This window comes from Manduca sexta, chromosome 12, assembly GCF_014839805.1.
Source record: "Manduca sexta isolate Smith_Timp_Sample1 chromosome 12, JHU_Msex_v1.0, whole genome shotgun sequence".
Taxonomy (NCBI): Eukaryota; Metazoa; Arthropoda; class Insecta; order Lepidoptera; family Sphingidae; genus Manduca; species Manduca sexta.
The window spans coordinates 6,503,745-6,522,363 of record NC_051126.1 but is presented as its reverse complement, the minus strand read 5'-3'; the positions used below and the strand labels follow the sequence as shown (position 1 = coordinate 6,522,363).

Here is an 18,619-nt window from a genome sequence, read left to right as displayed (position 1 = left end):
TATTTTGCAGCATTAAAAGTTTCGTCTTAATGTCTCGAACTCTGCCCGATCTGATTAAAAGTTTTTAATGTCATTGCGTTAATTTCGATGAAAATTATAAAATAATAATTTTCCGATGTGAAAACTCTGTGTGGGTGTCTAACCAAGTTAACAACATTTTTAGATGTTCCCAAAGCTTTATAATATAGAGCGGATTTTCCGAATATTAGCGAAGCAATGTTTATTTTGAGAATAGTTCGATGAACCTGGCCTGTAACCTTAATGAGAAGCCAACACGGTTTAGGTCACGCCTTAAATAGTGGCGGCTTAAAGTAGAAATGATCGTATATTAAAAAAAATATGTTTCATTTTAATAATAAAATATTGTATATACATTATCCCCCTTATTCATAGACGTTATTTATCTATGCTCTATCTTTGCTGTGATAACAAGTCTGTTCTCAGTGCTGACGACATGGCAGCTTTCGCAGTGCGTAGACATAGGGCCGTTGTGATTTGCTAATATTGAGATACAACTCGAATCTAGTAAACAAAGCTGAACAAACAGCTTTCAGATAAACAAAGTTGAGAAACAGACTTGTTATCACAGCAATGCTCTGTTCTTAGATAAATAACGTCTATGAATAAGGGGTATATCTTTCAATTAACTATTTTTTATCAGTACAAATTCGGTAATTATTCAGCGGAATATTGATAAAAATTCACTATTTTATATCTCATAGAAAACACAATATAATCAAGACTAAACATTTTAGAGTTTCATTCATACATTGACCGCACTTATGACGAACCTACCAATTTAAAAGGTCACTGTCATTAATTACTATATAGTACGTTATGTGTACTAGTATTGTACTTACCATTTTATCTTTAGCGATAATGACGGATGGCGGTCAGGAATCTCCGGTTTTATATAAAAGGTTATCAAATTCTATACGTATTATAAAACAAAGACCCCTTTTCTGTCTGTCTGTATGTTTTCGATTTACTCAAAATCTACTGAATGGATTTTTATGAAATTTGCTATGGAGAAAGTCCAACGAGTTAAAACCCTGGGAAGTCTTAAATTATCTTCTTCTATCGCGGTAAAATATATAGCGGGTGTTTCATCCCGGAAAACTCCTTCATGCGGGTGAAGCCGCGAGCAAAAGCTAGTATACAATAATTATTTCGAGCGCGTGTCACTCACACAGTAATTGCTGACACAGATTTAGAGTTTTCACAAAAACGGTGTATTATATTTTGCCTATTATAATTAACTGACTACTCTTTCAACATATTCTAAATATATTGATTCCATTTAATTATTTCTAATGGGAGCAAATTACCGCGATAAAATACTTTTTACCCTTGGGCTACTGCCCAAGTCGGTCTTTCAGGATTTTATCCAAATCCGTTCAGTTATTTCTGCATTGACATCTTACGTTTGTATGTTTTTTTGTATGTTTATACAATCCTCTACACATTTTCAGAAACTTGCGCATTTATATTAGTAAGAACAAATAAAATATGTTTATTTTTATCGACAAGAACTTTCTTTAGATGGAAGTCGTGGTTCGCCTTGGTGACTGATTTGGATATTTCTGTCACTACTCAGAGTAATTATTGTTGAGAACATTTGGGTGGAAATGGTTGGTCATTACTGAGTAACTCAATGGCATTCAATACCTGCGACCATGGCAGATTCAATTTAGTTGGTCCCTTCATGATCTAAAATGAGCCATCAGAGCACGACACGAAGCATTATAATATGCCGTCTGGGATTATGAACGCGGTCTCGTATAAACTTAGACGGCGGGATTACACTGCCGACCAATGATAAATCATAAGACTATTACGACATACCGAATTTCAGATAACTTGTATTCCAAATAAGAGGGCTTATTATATCTGCCCCGTACTACATACTGTCTTACTGATGGGTACGGGCCGCCTCTACTACTGAGAGGGTTTAGGTCTTGGTCCACCAAGATGGCCTAGTGCGGAATGGAAGACTTCAAATACCCTCATAATTTCTATAGACAATTCTCAAGTCTGCAGGTTTCCTCATGACTTTTCCTTCATCGTCAAAACAAGCTATAATTCACAAAGAATACACTCAATTATTAGATAAGTCAAGAGGCGTGTGCCCTTGGAATTTGAACCTGCGGATATTCGTCTCGGCAGTTCGTTCCTCACCCCACTAGACTATTGAAAAGGCTTACTAAAAAACTGAAATATGATATCGGTCTGGTTAGGAACAAAATACCATTAAGTAAAGACAAGTATCTATAACTAAATTTAACAGTGCTACTCAGAAGTTATATTAACCAATTCTAGACAATTCTTTACTTAAGAACCAAATATACTGGTAAGTAATATGAACTGATCTTTCATCTACGTCATCTGATTTCCTCTCTATCGGTATCTAACGACATCGCAAATTGTTATACTCAAAATAAATAACAACGTAAAAGAAAATATGATATATTTACGGTAACAAATCGCCAGAAATGTGAGTCCGTCGATTACGAGACATCGATTTATTTCAGCTCCGCTCAGTAGCGGCACGTAAGCGTCATTAATACAATCTCTGGCCGTTGTTTTTTCTAACGCCCCTTAAGATTCTGTCATACTGTGAAAAAAACGGTCCTTTCTTACTAATTTGCAACAGATAATAGTTAACGCGAGAAGGCAACTTCATTTTTAAAGAATTCCAACGCGAAGAAATAACTTCGTTTATTAATATATCCAAAAAATATTATATTATGATAATCACTTAGCGCTTCAAAACGTATCTCTTTAAATGGTTCACTTAAAATGTGTTTTTTTTTTCTTCTTTAATACAGATCTTTATTTTCTTTTATGAATATTTGCACGCTATATTATAATAACTTAATAAATCCCATACCCTTGTGAACGGTTTATGAATTTATGCAAACACTTATTAGAAGTTCACTCAATATAAAATGGAAAACTTATGTTATGAATTACAAAAATAATATTGCATTTAGAACAAAATGATTTGAATATTTTAGGTGGTACCGTTAAATCCTCGAATTGTATGTATATTATTACATATCTGGCGCATTATAATGATTGAATAAATTTTTACAAATCGTTTAGAGGCGGTTGTATATTTTAATCTGTATCACTGAAAAACTTACAATGTCTAATATACCTAATCGAAACTGACATCCATAGTTCCATTTAGTAAAAGCCTAACCATGACTGGCACGTTAAGTTATAATACAGTGAAGATTAAACCAATTCAAAATCTAGTCGCGTGCTCCTTCACAATGGATGATAGTGCACATCTGCAAAGGACCCTGGAGCTCTCACCTAACAAATTACGGAACCCGTGTTGGTCCAACGATTACAAGTAGACGATTCATCAAACGCTACGGACGGTGCAGCACGTACTTCTTTCATCTATTCCACCCGTCCAAAAGCCGATCAGTCAACGGTATCACAAGTCAGCTTTGACGGCATCGCTCCCTAACGCGGGTCGAAATTAATTTCGAGAAGGTTCCAAAGGTTCACCTTGATTTCGAAATCGATTACAGAAGCTATTATTCAAGTTTAAACGTTACAAAATTAAAACATCAATCATTATGAGTCGAATTGTGCGGCTGAAGCGAAAGGAGAGTATTTGTTAAATAAAGATCGTAAAATATTACGGCGAAAACTTCGATAGTATGCAATATCAACACTGTGAGGTCAGATTTACGTAGTAAAGTCTGCGACATGTGTGTATGTAATTGGAACTCATAAAATGTCTATACGGCAAAAGGAAACAGCAAAGTTACTCGTCTAGTCGCCACATGAGCTGATAAGGAGAAGCGTTACTAGCATTCATGTTACAACTAGGCTATCTCGATACGAAATTGGATACATAACTGTCTTATATCGATAATAAATTAAAGTGAGAAATCTCCATCGACGTCCACCTCCATCCATAAATAATAGAGTCGGAGGTTAGACTGTGTTGGACGTCTTCCGAACTGAGAAACGAGGGATTAGGGATCGGTTCCCGCAGCGAGACAAATGCTTATGTAACACTCAGATATTTGTACCAGATATGGATACTGTTCCGTTATTGTGTTTGGGTGAATTTAAAGCATAAATCCAGATTTAGGAGGTGTTTGAAATCGATTGAAATCCATAATTGGTAACTTCAGAAATGAAACTATTTATCTTTTCTTCATATTAAGGATATGAATATTTAAATTACGTGTTTATGGGACGTATTTGAATTTTTGATACAGAAATTATGGTTTGCAACATATTATATAATGCCTGACACCACCACAAAAATATTCACATCTCAACTTGCAATATATAAGTAGATATGACAATTTTATGTTTATTCTTTTGGAGTATCTATATAATAGTTTATATTCCACTTTAACCATATGACAATATTGTGTTTATTCTATTGGAGTAATTATATTATAATAGTATATATTCAACTTTAATCAATAGAAAAACTGATTGGTTGTTATTTTGGTTGGTTATAAAAATATCTAGATAGATCTCAGGTTCGCGGTCTCTCGTTCGTGGGAACATGAAATGTGATAAACACGCGATATCTACGCCGCTACTGCAAGTTATCTGATGAATCATAATTTAGAATCAGAATAAATATCGATGATTATAGACAAGTTCTGTTCATAATGATTTGTGATTTTATTAAAGATAAGTAATACTAATGACATTTATTAAAAACGTGTTTCCATATTATATGAGCAAAATAGTTAAATAATAATATTGGAACACGTGTATTTATAAACAATACAAGCGTTTAATATTTAATGAAGATAATCTTACCAATTTTATAAATGCGCAAATTTGTGACAATTTGGATGTTTAGATGTTTGTATGTTTGGTACATGTAAACGCAGAAACAAATGAACGTTTTGATGACGAAATTTAGCACGATGATAGACTATTTCCAGGATTTTTTTTATACGAGCTCGGCATTGTGACCTTACTACACCTGATGGTAAGTGGCATGGGGTCAAATAGAAAGGCGACTGACGAGAGATGATTACCCCTCGGGAGTCGATACAATCATGCCGGCCTATTGGAACCAGATATAGACAGGGTGATCCTGGAACGCGACACACGTGGGCCACTATGACGGGTTTTAACACTTTGAGTACGGTGGTGGCTACCCGGACGGATATAAAATACATCGTACCACCAGCAAAACAATATAGGTTTTTTTATACCGATAATTTTTTTTCACGGTAAAATATCGAATTTTTATCTCATTTTTTTAATATGTGGTGCTGGTGCCCCACAGGTTGCGCTATGAATCGCTACAGGGTTTTAGGTAATGTTGAATGAAGGCTTTTATGCAGGCGCAGTCACGAGCAACGCCTAGTAAGTATTTATGTAACAAAGAAAATGTTAACAAGGGCACCTTTTACTAATTAAGATATATATTTAAATTGATATATTTAATTACTCTTTTAGTTTAGAATTTGAAATAATGTAGATACGACTTGTACTTGTAGGAGTGTGGCAAAATTTCTATGCGGGCTATTTGCTTGGTGGAAGTTCATAGCAGGCAGTGTGATCAGGTTACAAAATGAGATATCCTGGCAAAATTCCCATTTTTTTAATTTGGTTTTTAATACAGTTATGTATGATTATGCAATATGCACGTAGAAAACGCAAGTTTTTAATTAAAGTTATTGACCGAAGCTAATGCAATAATTCAAAACATATCTACTTTGTATAATATTATTAATAAATCAATTTTATTTTATTATTTATGTTTTCGTATCTTAATTCAAAATTGAGGTGTTCTTATCAGTCAGATATAAATAGTATTATTTATTTACTTATTGACGTATATTCTATAGACACGAACGTCCATATAAATTATTTGTTCAAAATCTGAACTAAAATAGCAACCGAAACATTACTGTTATAACCTATTTATTCACTTGAACAACAAATATTTTTTCTTATTTAAGGCGATACCTCAAGGTCCATTTTCATACATTTTGTTTCACCTTTTATCTGGGTAACTAAACAAGTATTGGCAAGTAAAGAATTTAAATTCACGTCTAGTTAGTGATTAGTTCTCGCAGTTGAAAGAAAAACGTAAAAATAATTAATAATCATGGATATTTCGGCCTTTAAAATTTAATATGACGAAATTTTAAAGGCAGAAATATCCATGATTATCGCCGATATGAGGTATCGCCTTAACTAATATTTTGAATTTTGTGAATGTTCGGAACGATTAATCTAGTTCGTAGTACATATATATCAATGTAGTTACTGTGGTTCATTTAATATATAAGTATAGTAATCTATCTATATCTATACTTATTATAAATCTGTAGAGAGGTCAATTCTGTACATGAAATATATTTCCAAAATAACTATCAGGGGGTGATTAGGGATTGATACTGATGCCAAAAATGCAATTAGTAAAATTTTTGTCTGTCTGTCTGTCTGTCTGTCTGTCTGTCTGTTTGTCTGTCTGTATAACCGTTATAGAAACAAAAACTACTCGACGGATTTTAACGAAACTTGGTACAATTATTTGTCATACTCCTGTGCTGGTTATAGTATACTTTTCATCACGCTACAATTAATAGGAGCAGAGCAGTGAAGGTAAATGTTGGGAAAACGGGAGAAGTTATTCCATTTTTAAGCTTCCGTCGCGTGTGCAACCTTAATGGTTAAAGCTACACAGAAATCATGTATGACGGAAATGTTCTCCTTAAAATTATGTAAAAAATATCCCACGACAGCATATGTCTATCTTTTATGGTTGACTCACAATAACACGTGTAACTCCCGATAGCTTAGCAGTTCGAAGCTTTCTCATTATATTTGTCTACTCTTACGTTTATAACACTCTCAGTCAGCCCCGGATCAAGCCAGGGCCCATGCTCCGGGCGGCGAATTTAGAGGGCGGGAAATTCAAACTTGGCAGACGAATACACATCTCATCATTAACGCAACTTTGACTACTGCGACATCTATACTCTATACTATCTATACTTCTATACTATTATATAAAGCTGAAGAGTTTGTTTGTTTGTTTGCTTGAACGCGCTAATCTCAGGAACTACCAGTCCAAACTGAAAAAATCTTTTTGCGTTGGATAGCCCTTTGTTCATGGAGTGCTATAGGCTATATATCATCACGCTATACCCAATAGGAGCGGAGCAGTAATGGCTAATCTCTGGAACTACCGGTCCAAACTGAAAAATTCTTTTTGCGTTGGATAGCTCTTTATTCGTGGATTGCTATAGGCTATATATCATCACGCTATACGCAATAGGAGCGGAGCAGTAATGGCTAATCTCTGGAACTACCGGTCCAAACTGAAAAATTCTTTTTGCGTTGGATAGCTCTTTGTTCGTGGAGTGCTCTAACTTATATATCATCACGCTATGACCAATAGGAGCGGAGCAGTAATGGCTAATCTCAGGAACTACCAGTTTGAACTGAAAAATTCGTTGTGTTGGATAGCCCTTTATTTGTGGGGTGCTATAGGCTGTATATCATCACGCTATGACCAATAGGAGCGGAGCAGTAATGAAACATGTTGCAAATACGGGGACAATTTATTAGTTTTGAGAGCTTCTGTTGCGTGCGCTGCGTAAACGGTTAAAGTTATGCAACAATGATGTATGACGGGATTATCCCTCTTAAAAAAGTTCTAAAAAATATATTATAAAACAAAGTCCCCCGCTGCATCCGTCTGCCTGAACGTCTTAAACTCAAAAACTACCCAGCGTATTAAGATAAAATTTGGTATGGAGACAGTTTGAAACCCTGGGAAGAACATAGGCTCCCGGGAAACTACTACTTTTATAATGGAAAACTTTAGCCTGAAAAACTTTATAACGCGGGCGGAGCCGCGAGCAAAAGCTAGTAAGTAATAAAAGGCTTTTTTTTTTATTTATCTTAATGTGAAAGGACAATGCCCAAAACCAGGCTATCTTTGCGTCAATCATGCGTCTTAACCAAATAACCATGTAAAATCATAATTTTAATTATTACTTCATTTGTATTTATTTCAGCCATGAGCAAATAGGGGTTTTAAAGATATGAAAAAAAAAGTTGTTTAATTGTTGCAAATCAAACACCGGATAATTTACTGCCAATATGGCGAATTGATACCAATTTATAACAAATTCCCCTTTTAAATGGAATAAAAAAGTTAGTATGCACAATAAATATGCTTGTATTTGAATCTATACTTAATATGTGGATTAAATATATTATTCGTTAAACAAAAATATTGTTATAAAAATATATTTTACTTAATAATTATAACCAAACTCCAAATAGCTGGTAAAAAAGATAAAATATTAATCCTTCTAAAAACAAACAAATGGCGATTTGTAGTTACTTGCAATGACAGAAATACTAAAAGTCAGCTAAAACATGTCTGGACTTTATTTTTAATTAAATGAATATATGGGTACTGATTTTTATTACACTGGCAACTGAAATTAATGACATTTTGACACTAGATTTGTCTGAATGAAAATTTTCATTATTAAAATATTTTACTCAAGATCCAGAGTGTTATTCTTATGTATTTTAATGTTGAGTCGAGAAATTCACTGTTCAGAAACAAGGTGTATAGTGTGTGTTCCGAACTTTGAGACGGAAGGCTTTTAGTTAGCAACACAAAGTCGTCTAGAGCTTAGACCCAGGACTGTTAATCGAGACGGCATATCCCGGCGGCGTATTAACTGCACCATTGCGATGCCACAGCAACGATAATTATATTTCTCAGACAAGCTATCCAATTTGTAAGTTATGTAGATTATTATTAACCGACCTACAATGTGGGAAAAATCTTGCAAAAACTAAAGAACACAGTTTAACAATAATAATAATCTGAACATGTTTACTCAACTTCTACATTATATTTCAGGTTTCAAGGCTGGAATGAATTTGTGCTGCCTGCTGGAGAGCAGTTAATAGAGAGGTTTACAGACAACAACTGCAGCACTGCAAGAAGTCATTCACTCACTTCAGCAGTATTATAAGCGTGTTGCGGCCGCATCAAGTTCTTGTCTGTTTTCTGGGAAGCCATATCTATCATAAATACACATCTATATAAAAATATACATCGGATTTCGTATTTCTTGTTTTATTTTTATTTTCCTATGATAAGTAACTATTAGTCTAATTAGGCTGTGGAGTTAGTTCCTGGGTTCCTGTTCGATTTCCAGGCCAAGCAACATTTTATCTCGGTGTTTCTGACATGACTTGCCTGGGATCGGAATCCTCCAAAGAGGGTTGGCATCAGGCATGCGGCCGGTCATAAAAACTAAGCTGAATTTATTCTACAATATATGTTGGAGCCATATTGAAATGAGATAATGGTAGGTGAAAATAAAGATTAAGTTAATCCATGTAATAGAATAAGTCATAAGTCAGAAAAATATGTACTTACACAAAGGGTCGGGTAGTATATGCTTAGTGGAAAATTCATATTCCGCCATACTATCTTAGAAGTTTTATTGGAGCTTCGTCTTATCAGATATGTTAATACCTATCAGTTTCTTATAAGGGCGATTAAAGCTAAGTGAAAAGAATGTCCAATAATTGTTTATAGCAATATCAAGTAGGTACTGCAATACTGAACTTAATTAGGCACGTAGGTACTTTCTACCGTACATTATTGCAGTCCATACTTAACCTCAAAATAACCGAGTTAATAAAATTCTGATTACTCCGAACCCCCATCGAATATCCAATTGTTTTTAATTTATATAAGATTTAGGATATATTCCCTATAGTTTAGTAAAGGTTTTGTACAGACGCAAGCGTAGCCCAACTTTCATACAAAAATGGGCATTCTCCTTTCCTCACAATTTTAAATTTGAATGTTGTAGAACGAAAATGTTGGACATGATACGAACATTTCTATTTCTAGCAGCCCTAATTGCAGACGATATGCTGTAGTTTAGAATTTGGATGAGACAAGAAACATTGTTTAGTTTTGTAATTCAAACCAACATGACTGTAAAAATTTGCCGATCGATACTTTACATTTGTTTATATTGTCCGTCTCATATATGCAGTAGTCTTGTGTAGTACGTTTAGGATTTTAATTTTATAGCAGGCAAGCAATATTGTTTAGTGAGTCATGGTGGCAAAGGAATTTAATACTGTTATTTTTTCTCTTTAATTAAATTGGATGTAATGTACCAGTATAAAGCGACTTTATAAATGCGTATAATAAAAAGACGAGACCTTACTTTCATCCACAAAGAAATATTTATAATATAAATATATATTTAATGATAAAATGTTTTATAGTTCGCCACCCAAAAGCTATTCGAATTTCGCGTTTATGTTAACACTGAAAGATGATATATCAAAATTCTTCACATTTATTCACTGTAATATTTTTCTTATGGAACAATATTATAAGTCAGATCACGCGGCTGCTAGGCACTACGTTACCTTCAAAACTTAGACACTATAATACGCTGTTTTGGAACGAACGTAAAGCGCTCATAGCATCACAATTAGGCGAAACTCAATCTTACAAAATAAAATAAAGAGAAAATATGGTTTTCATAAAGATAGACAATGTAAGTGCTGACATGCGTGTTCGTGGGTCGGCGTTGTAAGAATACTAATATCTAGTCCTTACGTAAGAAATCACAATTTATTGTAAAACGTACGAAAACATACTTTTACTACCCACAGTCCGTAACTAATTCCAGATGGACAGTTTCAGAGACGTCGAAAACAAAAGGAAATTCACTCAAAACTCCAATTAACAACAATCTTAAAAATGAGCGCAAACAAAAGGAAAAGTGGTTAAAATATGTGGCCGGTGAAGGTAGCGGCGTTCAATGAACTCGTTTTTATAAGAGCGGTTTAATGTCGAGTAATTATGTAAATATATTTGACGTTAAAGAAGAGTACGACTGAAATTTCGCCGCAGCATTTAAGTAATGGATCGGAGATATTGATGAGCTTTGTGCCGGCACTACGAGTACGTGAGTGATTGCCGCCAGACCTTTGCATACCAATGGGATCTGTGTTTAAGGGGACGTCTGACATTTTTAATTGAGTGTCTAATCATCCTATGCTATTGTTAAGTTAATTAATATCATATTTAAATGATAAATGTAAAAGTTCGTGAAAATGATTTCATATTTATTAGAAGTTAACGCAATACTTAAATATAAAACTCTGAATGGATATTATGGATGAAAGATAATTGTAAGATCAAGTGCTAGATTAACATAATAGGTTTTTCGTCCCAAAAAACATTTAGCGGCCAAGGATTTTAGAAAAGCAAAAACAGTTATAGAGTAATTGCAAAATGAAAGATCGACATAAAATACTTAAGAACAGAGATCAGGAGTTAAATCCCTATATTCAATGAAACTCTTAAGAATTATTGGTTAACAGAGAAGACACGGCTAAAACAGGCGCCTATAGAAAAAAAATAATCAATCCACGAGTTCCATTTGTATATAATGTAGGTGAGTACAAAGAGATTTTAAAAATAAGTCCCCGAAAAATCTCGAAGGTTAAAATGTTCGAAGAGAATCGAAGAGAAGAGAATGCGGCTAAATAAAATTTGAGTCACTTTTAATCATTAACAGTATGTAATGTAGCAAGTAAAAATATGCAAGATCTTCTTAACCTAAGAAAAACTTAATAATAAATTATTATTATGAAGGAAGAAATAGTATATTATATTTTAACATAATATAGTATTTATTCCTTATAAATTTTAATTAATAAAACCGTATAATATAAGCTCGATTTTCATAAAGAAGTATTCAAAGGCGCGTCCTATTTGGGTTGAAACAATAGCAAAGAGCAATTTTGCTACTGTGTAAAAGTTTATTTGGAAAGCAAAAAAATAGGCTTATTGAGGTTACGGTGTTTTAGGAAAATTATTGCTGATTTTAGTCGACGAAGTTCTAGACTTTATTTCTAGGTTATGTAAAGGAATATTGCGAGATTTTGATTCGAAACTCTCTTGTGATTATGCTTGAGATTAGAATTTGAACTTAATTCATTCCTACAAAAAGCTTAGATCGGTTTATTTGTGCGATAACTATAATATATGCGTAATTTCCTTTTCATCGATTTATATATTTTTAAAGTTTATTGACAAGTAATAAATTCATAAAATATTCATCGTTTCATTTACAAAATTCACGCTTCACTCGTTTAAATTAAATTTACACGTTTCGTTTAGTAATAAACGTTTCTGAAATATAAAACATATGTATTTTACTTTAGACATATTTGTTCAGGTGAAAATGTATTGTATGAGAAAACACATTAATATATTCGTCAGAAAGTGAGGTGAAAATTATGAGACATGTTTTACAAAACAGTTGTTAAAGACACGTGATGTGTCAATCATTTACGACGCAAATTGTTCTTAGTTCGGCGGGAATGTGATGACCATTCAATTCAGAAGTCCAATTCAGTGCCATTTTAAATTGTATTTTTGGAATGGTCCTATTTAAAAAATATTTACGGATCATAACTTATCAATCCATACAATGCTAATTAATGCGATATTAATATCAAGTTCACGGATTGAATTAATATCAGAATGAACGTGTCTAGAAGAAACAATTTGCCATCGTTTACTTTACCCAGAAAATAGCGAACGCCTCAACATTAACAACATTTTGCTTTCATCTTAATCCATAATAGGCTTCACTAGCTTCGGTAATAGGAATTTAAGCTAGGCTTGCTTGCGCCAGTCTACGTTGACGAGTCGAATTGCAATCGAGGTAGACAACTCATGTTATCATTGTGATCTAGTATTTCAATAAACAATATAAGTTTCATTCTAGAATTACAGTACGCAAAATAAATTGGTGCAAGAGGTTCTTGTAACAACAATTAATAAAGGAAATCTAAGTAACACGCACGATGTTAGGCGGAAGAACAAAACATTATAAGAAAGAACACGTAGGTACCTGCAATTGTAGTGCAAAATATGAATAATTCGACCTAAAAAACTGATTTAGGGCACTTTATTAAAAGAAAATCCTTGAATTTTAAAGTAATTAAACTGCTAATATTAACCATTCCAGTTATAAATTTTAATATTAATAATATAATCTACACATATTATAAAATAGTAGCTTTTCTTTAAGAAAAACAGAGTACCCGGATGACGCGAGGAATTGGTAAAAGAGCGTAAAATAAAAAAAAAATGAAATGATTATTTCCCTTATATGGTCTTTTTTAGATTTTGCGTATTATGAAGATCAATATACAGAATGCAGTGACGGTTATTGCTTAAATAATAAACAGGCATTTATTCTTTATGTAACTACACGATACATTTTGTTATTTAAAACATTACTACGAAGTTGATTATATATTTAAAAACCTTTTGTTCTATTAAAAATTCTCTTATAAATGAAACTTACGTAAATTCATTATGTTACTTAATGATATGATGTTTCGGCGAAAACTATCAAAGTACGAAACTATAGGTTTCTTACGGTTTTATGTATATTGTAGAAGTCAAATTACACTCTTTATATTTTTAAATTCTATATAAATTACCATTCTATATTAATAACATATTTTAAAATTGTTATTGCTCAACCAACTTTCCTCAGCTGTGTTAAATATCCTTTAAAGACCCTCCGACAAAATGAGCATTCGTTCCATATATTTACGGCGGATGAGTTACGGGCGGAAATTTGCAAAGATATACGAATAATTTCTTTAAAGAATAAATTTTAGGTCTTTATAAAAATTTTACACTACCAAAATATATTTTAATAAATTTTCTATCTAATAGTGTTGGTTATAAATTAAAATTATGTGTACTTAAGAAGATGTATGGAATCGACAATTTGAGTAGCATTTTATTATAAAATTAATGAAACAATATAATCATTCTAAATAAATTTAAACTATCAGATTAAAAATAACTTATTGTAGAAACATGACGTTTAATTCTTTTATCTATATGTATTATAAATTTCGAATAGATAGCTTCCAAGAATATGATTATCGCACTTTTTTGCTGGGGGTAGCGCCTTCAACCTAATGGCGAGATATTAAAAGCTCTTTGTAGGTTTAGATTTAATGAAGAAATACAGTTTTGAGATTATTCCTAATGCCTATGAATGTATTCTGATATAATTTTGATGTTAGAACAGTACATGATATCATTTGGATATTTGATATACATTTAAAGCTATACGCTCCAACGCTTCTTGAGAATATTTTGGGTCAATTGACAGCCAACAAAAAATTTGTTCATTCTTTACGGACTTTTAAAATAACTAAATAAATACCAACTTACTTTAAACTACAAAACACAATCACTATTCCAAGCTTAAAAAAAAAGTAACAACACGAACGCGCTACGTATGCGCATACGCAACGAGAACGTTCACTTATCACAATGACTGTAGTGAGACTGCCGATTGGCGGACTCGTAATGAATGCAATACAAAGCATAATAAAATATACCTAGATTATACCATTGTCAAGTTTATATTATACTGCAACTTTTTACTTTGTTGATGCGAATGAGGTTTTTTTTGGTGGATAAGATAACAAGGACCTGTAATGTTTTTTTATTTATTATAATTTCTTTGATGCAATTCTCTGATCATCAAATCGTGTGTTATTTCCAACATAAATATTACGAAAGTATGTCTTCTCAAACTAAATAATACTTATTGGAATCTGTACATATATACCAAAACAAATTAAAGATAATAGGTACAAGGTACATGTTACATTATTTTCTCCCTTTTCAGGTTTAGTTTTTTTTTAATACTTTATTTGTCCCTATTCCTTGAACAAGTAAATTTTTAATCATTAAAAGTTAATAGGAAAATTAAAAACATGGAGTACCAATAAATTATATTATCCACTATTTTTGCACCATTAAGGACTCAAATTTTAAATTAAAATGAAAAATTAAAAAAAATAACATATGTTTAATGTATCAATTAAGAACTTAAATACCACTATTTAGTTACCTACTCAAAAATCATTTTGATCTTATAGCCACTGTATCAGCTATATTAGTGATACGGGGCCCCTCTTCGACCTTACTAGCATTAAACTTTGCAGGGGCCCATGAGTATGCACTGAAGGGCCCCCAACAAATTTTGATATAAGCCCCACCTATGTCAAGCTACGCAACTGCTTTTAGCTATTTCAAAATTACTTAATAATCTTATTTTTCTAATATTACAAATGTGAAAGTTTGTTAAGGTATAGTTTTGGATATTTGTTAGAAGAGACAGAAACTTTTTTCTCTCTATGAAATTCGACATACATAGAGACCATGCCTTGGCTTAACATATACTGCCACCATAATGAAAAAACATATATCACACATTAGTGACAAACGGGTCATATAACCCGATTCCTGCTGTCTTCTCTTTGTAATTCCTATAAAATCTATTGATCATTAGAATGATGTGCAGATTGCATTTCGTATAATTGTAGCATCTACATGTTGTGTTAGATTCCCTTGTGGGAACTTTTACCTATATTTTAAATGAGTGACAGTGGCGAAGGCGCCACTGTGACTCATTTATTGAGTTAAATACATATTTGTAGTATGTAAAGAAAGACATATCTAACAAGAAAAAATACTGCATACAATTTTTTATAGCATAGTGTATTTTCTGTATGTTGGTACTACCAAGTACCAACCAGCTTGCTTATTATCTTAGAAAAAATATTCTATGATACTCATAACTGAAGCAATAAGTCTTCATACAGCCAGTGCCACAAAATAACACTTAGTTATTTGTCATTATCATAATAAATTATCAAGTATTAAACTTTCTTTGTAATCATTTTTGTGACATTGTAATTTTTATGATCATAATATAGATAATTGTTATTTCTTTTGATGCAAATGAACAGTTTATTTTTATTTGGAAATTTACCAGCGAGCAGGTAAATAAATATAATTATTGTATGCATGAATTCTTTCTGACACCAGATGCCAGCCCACTGGCATAGTGGCTGCGTGATGATAAATAATGAATATGATCCATACAGAGTAATTGGCCCAACACTGGCATTAAAGGAGGGGAACAGGGATTACAAGGGCCTTCAAAATTATCATAATTGGCAATGAACTTTATGTTGATATGCCTACATAGTGATTATTGATGAATATTTGAAGAGGATTTAAACCAGGACCTAAACAAGTATTACAACATTATATTATTTCTAATGTAACATAACATTGGAAGGAGTTGTGGTTCAAATATTATTTTTGATATAAATATTTCATAAGTCAACAATAAACATATTAATTCTGAAACTAGGCACATTATTAACAATACAAGAAAGACTTATAAATGTTTCTACTGAGAAACAAAGTAGACACTGGGTAAGTAACAATTATGTTAACAAGTCTTAAATGTTCCATACGGCAATTAATTTCATACAAAGTTCAGAAATAATAAGTATGTAGTAAGCAATCTCGCAATTTAACAGTTACAACTAAGCTAAAATTGCAAAACCAAAATTATTATAGAAGTTTTAAACCAACTTAAAATCTGGATGTTTGTTTTAATTAGTAGCTTAGTTTTAAATAATTTTAAAAATAAACTTACCTTCGTGTGGGTCTTAAACTTGAGCGGAGTTTTATCTAATCAGAGTTGGGTAACAATGTCATGTTATACTTTGGCACGCATTTATTCACGATTTACGAAACGATAAATAATTTGATTTATTATTTGAAATAGGACATTCTCCACGCACGAACAAATCAGCAACATCTATTGAAAATACTGATTTGTCAAAGTCAACTGTAAAAATTTGACAGCCCGACGCAATTTATGTTTATCAAAATAACAAAACAAACACACAAACAGGACAAAACAGTCTTATAACATTACGAGTGAGCGAGATAGCTTAAATATAAGATGCTATAAAACCATATCACGAGGAATGAACCAACTTTACGTTCGGAAATTGAAGCATAAGTCACGAAAAGCATTTATTGCATCTGCAATACCAAATAAATTACAATATCTAGTATTTTATGGGGTCGAGGCAGGCAGTGTAAAGTTAAAATATCACATGTAATACTTATTTAGGCGCTTTCCACGCCTACTGTCTGTGTAAACGTTAATCATTGTTCATAGAATATAGAGTGAACAAAATATAAAAAGTCAAGCTCCCATCTAAAATTCACTACTCAACAAAGTCTAGGGAACAAGCCAAGTATATAATTTTTTTTATGAACCTTCTTTAAAACAAGTACTGGTCACTAAAATTTTAAAATGAAGGCTGGAAGTGCGTATAAATAAATGTTCGGAATATAAAAAAAATATAATAAAAAAAAACTTTTGGAAATATGGGGGGAAACCTTAATTTGGTCGTAGAGCACGGATTTTTTTTTACGTAAAAAGTTGAGAGATTATTATATGTGTTCGATTTTTTTTCTTGTAAAAATCAACTACTTACTCCTTGTAATTTTTGTGATCTCAGGGCGTTATGTCACGTCGACATTTAACACAGGAAGAGATGCTTAGGGCTGTAGGTATGTTGGAAACTGGGCGCAGTTAAAGGTTGTTAACACGCAACCAAGCGTAGTTTGCCTATTATGGGCACGCTACAGGACTACAGGAGATGTGGCTAAACGTCACCTAGGAAAATACAGGGTCTCTACCCAGAGACAAGACCGTTTTCTGCAAAACGTTGCAAGGAGGCATCCTCAGATTAGAGCATCCTCAGATTAGAGCTCACCAGATGGTAAGAAGACTCCAATCTCAGCACCAAGTGGTTATTAGTGACCAAACAGCCAGAAAAAGATTATATGAGGTCAGTCTTCACGCTCGCATATTACTAAGAGTTCCAGCCCTGTGACATAGAAATCAAGGGCGTTTTTATTCTGAACTAACACACATTTGCGATGGACTAACAATCAGTATGCATGCGTTCTGTTTTCGGATGAGTCTCAATTCAGATTTCATCCCGATTCAATAAGAGTGTGTGTTTGGCGAGGTCCTGGTTGCTAGATTCGACTCCAGAATCCTCAGGGAGTTCATCTTTACCAAGGCGGAATGATAATGTTGTGGGCTGGAATTCGCCGTAAGAACGCATCTCGTTTGAATACCAGGCAATTTATATGCGGAGTAATGCCGTGACCAGATTATGCATCCTATGATCATTCCTCATCGATAGCAACTCGGCCAAAATTTCATGTTCATGCATGATAATGCACGTGCGCGCTCCGCAAGGCTGATGACGAATTTGTTCCGCGTGGTCAATATTACTATATTATAGTGGCTTACTGAGTCCGTTGATCTCAATCCCATTGAGCATGCATGGGATTTTCTCGTGAGAAGAGCTTTCAGTGTTTTTCCTCAAAATTTTAACTTTCCAGAGAATGGAGGCTTATTCCACAGGCAACAAACCTCATTCTCAGTATGCCACGCCAATGTAGAGCCGTCGCTAATGCTTTAGGAGGTCCAACAGATTATTTTAAAGTTGTTAGGAATATTCTATTTAATTATTTTTTACTTATGCTATACTATTTTTTTTATTTACATGAACTTGTTTTTTTGGTTTCTAGCACTTTGTTAATTTTATGTAATAAATTTTCATTTTTTCACTTTCAAGTCTTTTATTAAATTGCATA

The 18,619-nt window shown here is 33.0% G+C and overlaps 1 protein-coding gene and 1 long non-coding RNA gene across 3 annotated transcripts in view; one reads left to right on the top strand and one right to left on the bottom strand.

The window, feature by feature from the left end:
* Positions 1 to 16,783, bottom strand: part of LOC115440391 (sodium-independent sulfate anion transporter) — a 50,582-nt gene extending 33,799 nt beyond the window's left edge. The window contains exon 1 of one of the 2 annotated variants that reach the window (XM_030164670.2): positions 16,587 to 16,783. The gene's annotated coding sequence lies outside the window, so the exon portion shown is untranslated. Of the gene's footprint in view, positions 1 to 14,296; positions 14,438 to 16,586 lie in introns of those variants that run through there. The other variant, XM_030164669.2, reaches the window with a different exon arrangement.
* LOC119189074 lies at positions 8,555 to 9,112 on the top strand. The gene is made up of 2 exons (XR_005112227.1): positions 8,555 to 8,777; positions 8,903 to 9,112. It is a non-coding gene; the product is annotated as an uncharacterized LOC119189074 (long non-coding RNA).
* Positions 16,784 to 18,619: the final 1,836 nt, after the last annotated feature.